This window comes from Amia ocellicauda, chromosome 14 (assembly GCF_036373705.1).
Source record: "Amia ocellicauda isolate fAmiCal2 chromosome 14, fAmiCal2.hap1, whole genome shotgun sequence".
NCBI classification, from domain to species: Eukaryota; Metazoa; Chordata; class Actinopteri; order Amiiformes; family Amiidae; genus Amia; species Amia ocellicauda.
In genome coordinates, this window is record NC_089863.1 from 35679375 (window position 1) to 35687308 (window position 7934).

A 7934-nucleotide genomic window follows, 5' to 3' on the forward strand; every position below is an offset into this window, starting at 1 on the left:
TTCACACAGAGACAGGCACACACACGTACAGACACACACACTAACTTTCACACAGAGACAGACACACACACACACACACACATACATACATACATATGGAAAAGAAACAATACTTTTATAAATCACAATAAGATGTAATAAAGTACAGAAAAACTAAATGTAAGAAAATGTGATCTTTAATACACACAAATATGTATGGCTGGTCGGATGCGTCTTGGACTCGGGTTCCTCTTCATTACGTATAACGCTTTTGCCTTTTGCTAAAGCTTTCCGTGGAGGGGATCGTGGGTGAGTTTGTACCATTCTTGGGGGGCTCTGCCTTGTTGGGGCGGAGCTGTGATCCAGGTGAACAGCAGATCGGGCATAGGTGGGCATGTGGGCAGAGGAGTAGGAAGGCCGGTCAAGCAAATAAGCTTGCTAAGGTACGCAGCAGCAGCAAGCAGCCCCCCCATCCAGCCAGCCAACCAGTCTGGCTGGCAGTGACTGAGTGGTTGACAGACGGCAAGCAACGGAATGTACGTGCTCTGTGATGTCATAGCAGTCAGCTGAGAGAGGCTCGTGATGTCATCGCTGAGCTGGCTGGCTGGCTGGCTCTGTGTGTGTGTGTGTCTGTGTCTGTCTGTTTTTCTGTTTGTCAGTCTGTATGTCTGTCTCTCTCTCTCTCTCTCTCTCTCTCTCTCTCCCTCTCAATTCAATTCATTTGTATTGTCAAAGCAATTGGACATACATACATACATACATACATATATGTAGCGTAAGGTACACTTATACATTTCAATTAAAGAAGTGAATTCATAGTATCACCTTATCACGAATCCTGGAGTCTTGTAGAACTCAATTTCTGTAATAATTGGACGCAGACACCAATTCCAAAGATATAAATTGTCAAATTTATTTAAAAACAAAGACTAAATGTAGCACTACACTAATTATACAAAAGGGAAAAACTAATTAAAATTCAACTCTAGATCAACAAATCAAAGACAAATCACTTCCGTGACCAAATCAAAGACCATGGGATCCCATAGGATAACACACAAATCGTTAAACAAAAAAGGTTATAAACACATTGACTACAATACCGGTTAGTAATTCTAGGAATCACTAAGAAACAGTTGAAAGTGCTAAATTGCAGTTTCAGAAGATGAAAAAAAACTGTAACTGATGGGATATGTAGTACTTTATACTCGAGTGGTCTATGCGATTACACCCTGTTGGTGTTATTAAGAACGCCAAGTACCAGAATGCAGAGCGGGACTGTTTTTTGTGCCGTGACTTGTCGGGGGAAAAAGGCGCAGAAAAAACGGACGAGAAGGTGAAGGTAGTATGGCGGTGATGCACGCGTTGGTGAAGTGGGAAAGCGGGGTCGACAAAGACTCTTACAGCGTGATTCCCACTGCTTGCTTTCGCAATTTTGATTTATTCAGCATTGCTGATGATGACGAAGAGACGACTCGAAACTTCAGAGCAGAGTGGAGAGACACGAACAAACCTCCAAAAGGTGGATGGCCTGTCCATGAAGCGCAGATCATTATGACTGGTAACAATGTTTATTTAAAAAAAAAACATTAAAGTCTTTACATGCTATTTGATATATACAATCACAGTATATTTGAAATGAATGTTTAAGTTATTAATGTGTTGTACTTCTAACATACTCTTATAACATGGTAGGTGGTGGTGAGGGCGCTAAAAACTCATCATACTTGACTGGCATTTGTAAGAACGATTTATTGTGTGTTGTGCTTTACAATAAAATCCCCCAAATCACAAAATAAATTAAACCAGATATAATTTAACTTCAGTTTTGATTCAGTGTTGGCTGTTCATCTTAATTTGTATGGTCAAAGCACAGTATTTTTATGACAAATAAATATAATCCCCAAATATCTGTGGACATAATGCAGGGTTTTATTTATTTTATTTTTATTTTAGGAAAAGAAGGCGAACTAAGAAGAAAACTTAATGACCTAACAAAAATGCCCTGTCCTAAAATGAAGAGAGTACCTAAACCAAACAAAAAACTTCAAATTTCAGATGATAGTGACCTTGATTAACCACAGTTACCGGTGAGATAATTACTGCAAATATTAAATAAATGTATTGCAGGATTGTTTTTTTTTAATCATATTCATATATATATATATTTTCATTTTAAACTCTTTTCCTCTCTGAATACAGCACAAAATAAGAAAGAAAACCGATGGAGCTTCAAGAATTAGATCCCGTCATATTCTACAGACATTTAAAGAGTCCAGTGAAGTTGAGCTACAGCAAAAAGTTAAGCAGCTCGAAAAGGAAAACACAAGACTTAAAAATGAAAACCAATGTCTTCGAAACCGTATGGTTGATGGTAAGTTTTTTTATTTATAGCAAATAATTCCTTACCTTGATAAATGTTATTCTTCAGTAATTTAGATTCCAGAGTAATGTATTATAGTTGATCATACTGAAGTAATCTAGAACCACAATACAGACTCTTAATGTGCACTGTCTAATAGTTTAATAATACTGATTATTAAATAAAGTTTTTCAACATAACTTCATAATCCTACATTAATGACTATATGCATTACATTAGATCTGGTAATTGTTGTATTTTATCTTTTTTATTTTTTTCGTAGCTAATGTTAATGACCCACAAAAAGGTCAGTTTCCCAATAACATAGAGCAAGTCTCTCAAGTATAATTGCAGGCATTGATGGTTTTGTTTTCACTTTGTATTAAATATATTACTAGAAATGATTATCATTTAATACTAAGGTTTTTTTCTCCAGAGATTCCAGACCTTTTGGACAATCTGAAAAAAATTGTAACAAAAGCCACATTTATCAGCAATGAAGACAAAAGTGTGTCACCATCAAGTGGTTCTGACAGCCCCACAGCAAATTGTTCTGAATCTGACAAAGAATCACCAAAACAGGTATAACACTCTTGGTCTACAATATTACAAAGACAAGGTAAAAATATATATATTGAAAACAAATATTGGTTGTAAACAATCTAATGATGCTACATTATCAGTTATATTCATAGTTATAGTTGATAATAAGAATGTAATTGAATTATGGGTGTCACAGATTCACTTCCAACATTATTAAAGAGCAATCTTCGTGGTGGTGGCAGCAAGAGAGATCCAACTTCGGAGAAAAAGACACCTCTGGATCGCTTAAAGGTGGAAGCCACATATGGTATGTAAATGCTGTTGTACAAAATTTCTAACTCTCCTTTTTAACTGTATAGAACACAAAGGGTTAGCATTTGAAATGTTCCTTTGGCCTTTGTTTTAGTTTCAGAGACTAAAGTTAATTTATTAATAAATAATAATACCTTACATGTAGCAGCTGGAAAGATCCCAAAGTGCTCTACAGACTCACTTCACCCACCACCCTCTGGGGTGCAGCCATTTTGTACCAGCAGATTACTACACAGCAGTAAAGGTGGAGTCATAACAAATTTGTTAGACCTGATTGAGGGAAGCCTGACTTAGAATTCAGCCACGTCACTCTTTCAACAACACCTTGTAAATCACCTTGGATTAATGCTTCAGACATATTAATACATAATAATAATGAATAGTGCCATGGGATCCTTGACAATATAAACTTTCATGTCTCATTTAAATTTGACTTTTGAGCAAATACTTCACATTTCAGTCCAGTTGTGCCACATCAATGTAATGCTTAAGCAAGGTATTAATGGAGAAAAGACTGCCTTTGCATAGCTGCTTCGCCAAGTACAGATTTTACTATGAACTAGTGTAAGACAAGTTTAAGAGCATACACCAAAACATTTAAATACACCCACACACAAAAATGTTGATTTACTGTGGCAATATGTAACTAATGAACCCTTCTCAAAGATATGTGGTATGTTTATTAAAAGATTTTTATATATCTATGTGCAAGTCATTAAATCTATGTGATACATGTTTTTTAGGGGCTACCTTGAAAAAATTGCCCAGTACCCCAAAGAGTGTAATTGGTGGTGCAATTAACAGCAAGATAAATGAACTACGACACAGAATGAAACCAGAGTGAAGATTTGAAGAACCAGATCTGTATTTTTTGTTTTGTTTTCAACAGGGTTGGGGTCAATTCCAATTCAATTTTTAATTCCCTTTTCAATTCAATTCCAAAAAGTAATTGCAATTTTGAATTGATTTGTAGGAGGAATTGGAATTGAAAAACAGGAATTGACCCCAACCATGGTTTTCAGTGAGTGTTGTACAAATTGATAGGTCAGGGTTTCTGTAAAAACTTAATAGAGGCCAGCAGACGTGCACGATCTGGGAAAAACTGCTCCACTACAACAGACCTCTTTCCCTTCGTTTTCTCTAAAAACCTCCTGATATCCTTCACTGCAGCTCTGACTCACCGAGGACGAGGAGGCGAGAGAGGAATCCGTGAAGCCGCCCTCACTGTCACTCCGAGCCCGAGGCGTCCCCGGTGGCTGCCACGATGCTCCAGCGTGTAGCCGGACCTTTCCCCACCAAGCCGCTCGCTACCCCAGCTTCACTACTGTGCCACCACTTCTTTTACTGCCACTATTTACCAACACCGTCCGTGCTGCCTCCCAGCACCTTCTTAGTGCGTTTTTTCCACCCGGCGCCTCGGCTTGTACCGCCGAGCCTGGCCCTGCCTCCTCCTCGGCTACACCCTGTGTGTCTGTCCGCCCGTCTGCTGGCTGCTGAGGTTGTTCCTCGTCACTAACCAGCGCCCCGTGCACCGCCTCAACACCATCTCCCCCCGGCGTCTCGGTCGTCACTATCCCCCGCTGCCTCGACCCCGTCCCCCAGCTGTGCGTCATCGCCTCCGGGCAGCTCTTCCCCCGTCACGGCATCAGTGGTACCATCGGTCCGACCGGCGACTGTCTCCTCCGCCGGGGCTCGATCTCTGTCTGCCCGCTGCATCTGTGGCTGCGGGCCGGTGTCTCTATTCCTCCCCGCGTCGCCCCGCTCCTCCTCCCGCTCCCTGTCCTGCTCGGGACAGTTCCTCACGACATGCCCCTCGCTCCCACACCTGAAACACTTCATGGACTCCGAAGTAGCGAACACGACGTAGTCGGTATTGTCGATCTTAAATTTAAAAATGACATTAAGATCCTCATTGATGTTATTGAGGATCATATACAGCTGCCTTCGGAAGGACATGACGTGTTTCAGTTGCGGGGCTTTGCAGCCCAGCGGGACCCTCTTAATGCCGGACATCAGCTGCCCGAGCCGGTGCGGATGAACGGAGGGACGTTAGACAGCGTTACCTTCCGGGCAGGAGCAGCGAGCGGCAACACCGGGGTGAAAGTGTCGTCTAACACTGTGCCATTAGCCACTAGCTGATTGAGCAGATCAGTGGTTTTTAAGAAGATAACAATGGCAGCAGACTTGATATTTTCACACCCTGCTACCTCCCCAACCGCTAACACACACTGCTCTAGGGGGCAGAACTGCACCGGAGCGATCTTGACTCCATGGCGTCGGGTCAGTTTTTCAAAAGACGCATTCAGGGGGTCCGACCCCCCGACCCGGGAAGAACTACCGGTACTCCCCCCTCCCCTCCCCTGTTCCCCCACAATAAGAAAAGCACTGAAAACAGAAGACAAAATAAACAAACTGAAAAAAGTAAAGCAACAAAAAAACGCAGCCAAAGGACAGAGCTCTCAGCAGCACTCCCGCTCACTGCAGACCCCTCCCACACACTCCCAGCTGAGAGAGAGAGAGAGAGAGAGAGAGAGTGTCTGTCTGTCTCTCTCTCTCTGTAGATGCATCATAGGGAACATATGTAACAATCTCTCTTTTTGTTTACCAAAAATGAGAATGAACGTATTTCAAGTGGGTGTTGCCTTGGTTGGAAACGTTTTAAGATTATTTATGAAGTGTAAAGTGGATTTGTCTCAGTTCTCCGTAGTTTTCAATGTATGTGCCATTCAGTAGCGTTCATGTTACAGATGTGCCCTATGCAGTGGTAGGGTCAATAAAATGTCAGTAAAACTTTATTTTAGCAATTATGGAGGGGAAGAACTGCAGATAGCGGGTCCCCACTAATTATCTAACTTACCACCAACATTTAAAATTAGGTCTTGCGAAGCTGCCAAATAATGCTGTATAATCGTATGTGTCTTCATACACCGGCTGCTATAGTCTGATAGCTTTGATTATATATATATATATATATATATATATATATATATATATATATTTTTTTTTTTTTTTTTTTTTCTCGTGAACCACAAATGCTATTTGCTTGATTTTTACAGAGTATGTTATAAATACCATTCTTATGAAGCCTGACAAATTGTATGCTGTAATTATGAATATTTTCAAATCATTTGTTTGTTTTTCCTAACATGTTACAAATGTTCCCTATGTGAAAGATGCATTATATCTTAATAACGTCTAAACAATTAAAGATATACAGATTATTATTTTTGGTAAAGTTATAATACATTGCTATTAACTATGTGTGTCAGTAAAAGTTTAAATTTCCTAAAGGATTTTTATTGATCTTGCAAAATAAGTGTTTAGGGAACATTTGTAACATAGAGGTGGGTTAGCCACCGGCTAAGGGCAGCGGCTCCGGCTCCAGCACCGGCACCATGTCGCTGGAAAAGCGCTAAGTGAGCTCACAGTGAGCTCAGTGTAATGTCTGCTCTGGTGAGCTCACAGTGTGACCTAGTCGTGAGTTCACGTCTTCACTGGGTAGTCCTTGACAACTTAATTGACTCAAATCTTGGGCTTAATTGGTCAAAATGACCATTGGTTGAAGGTACTCAGGGACTGATGTGTAGAGAGACTTATTAAACCTGCAGGATTGTGGTTTTCCCAGATCAGAATTAACCAGATCACCACAAAGGAACATGGTAGGTGCTATTGCAACACAGATTACACAAATACATTGAAATCCAAGTTTGCAGTGGTCCTTGGGCCATTGGGTGGTGATCCAGATCACTTCAGCAGGAATTTTGCAGTGGTCTGGACTACAACTCTCTCTCTCTCTCTCTCTCTCTCTCTCTCTCTCTCTCTCTCTCAATTCAGTGCATTTGAATTGTCAAAGCAATTGGACATGCATACATACATACATACATATACACTCACCTAAAGGATTATTAGGAACACCTGTTCAATTTCTCATTAATGCAATTATCTAACCAACCAATCACATGGCAGTTGCTTCAATGCATTTAGGGGTGTGGTCCTGGTCAAGACAATCTCCTGAACTCCAAACTGAATGTCTGAATGGGAATGAAAGGTGATTTAAGCAATTTTGAGCGTGGCATGGATGTTGGTGCCAGACGGGCCGCTCTGAGTATTTCACAATCTGCTCAGTTACTGGGATTTTCACGCACAACCATTTCTAGGGTTTACAAAGAATGGTGTGAAAAGGGAAAAACATCCAGTATGCAGCAGTCCTGTGGGCGAAAATGCCTTGTTGATGCTAGAGCTCAGAGGAGAATGGGCCGACTCGATTCAAGCTGATAGAAGAGCAACTTTGACTGAAATAACCACTCGCTACAACCGAGGTATGCAGCAAAGCATTTGTGATGCCACAACACGTACAACCTTGAGGCGGATGGGCTACAACAGCAGAAGACCCCACTGGGTACCACTCATCTCCACTACAAATAGGAAAAAGAGGCTACAATTTGCACAAGCTCACCAAAATTGGACAGTTGAAGACTGGAAAAATGTTGCCTGGTCTGATGAGTCTCGATTTCAGAGTCAGAATTTGGCGTAAACAGAATGAGAACATGGATCCATCATGCCTTGTTACCACTGTGCAGGCTGGTGGTGGTGGTGTAATGGTGTGGGGGATGTTTTCTTGGCACACTTTAGGCCCCTTAGTGCCAATTGGGCATCGTTTAAATGCCACGGCCCGTTGTTTCTGACCATGTCCATCCCTTTATGACCACCATGTACCCATCCTCTGATGGCTACTTCC

The 7934-nt window shown here is 41.2% G+C and overlaps 1 non-coding gene across 1 annotated transcript; it reads left to right on the forward strand.

Moving 5' to 3' along the window:
• Positions 1-216: 216 nt before the first annotated feature.
• On the forward strand, positions 217-331 carry LOC136769176 (U5 spliceosomal RNA). The gene has a single exon (XR_010822134.1). It is a non-coding gene; the product is annotated as a U5 spliceosomal RNA (small nuclear RNA).
• Positions 332-7934: the final 7603 nt, after the last annotated feature.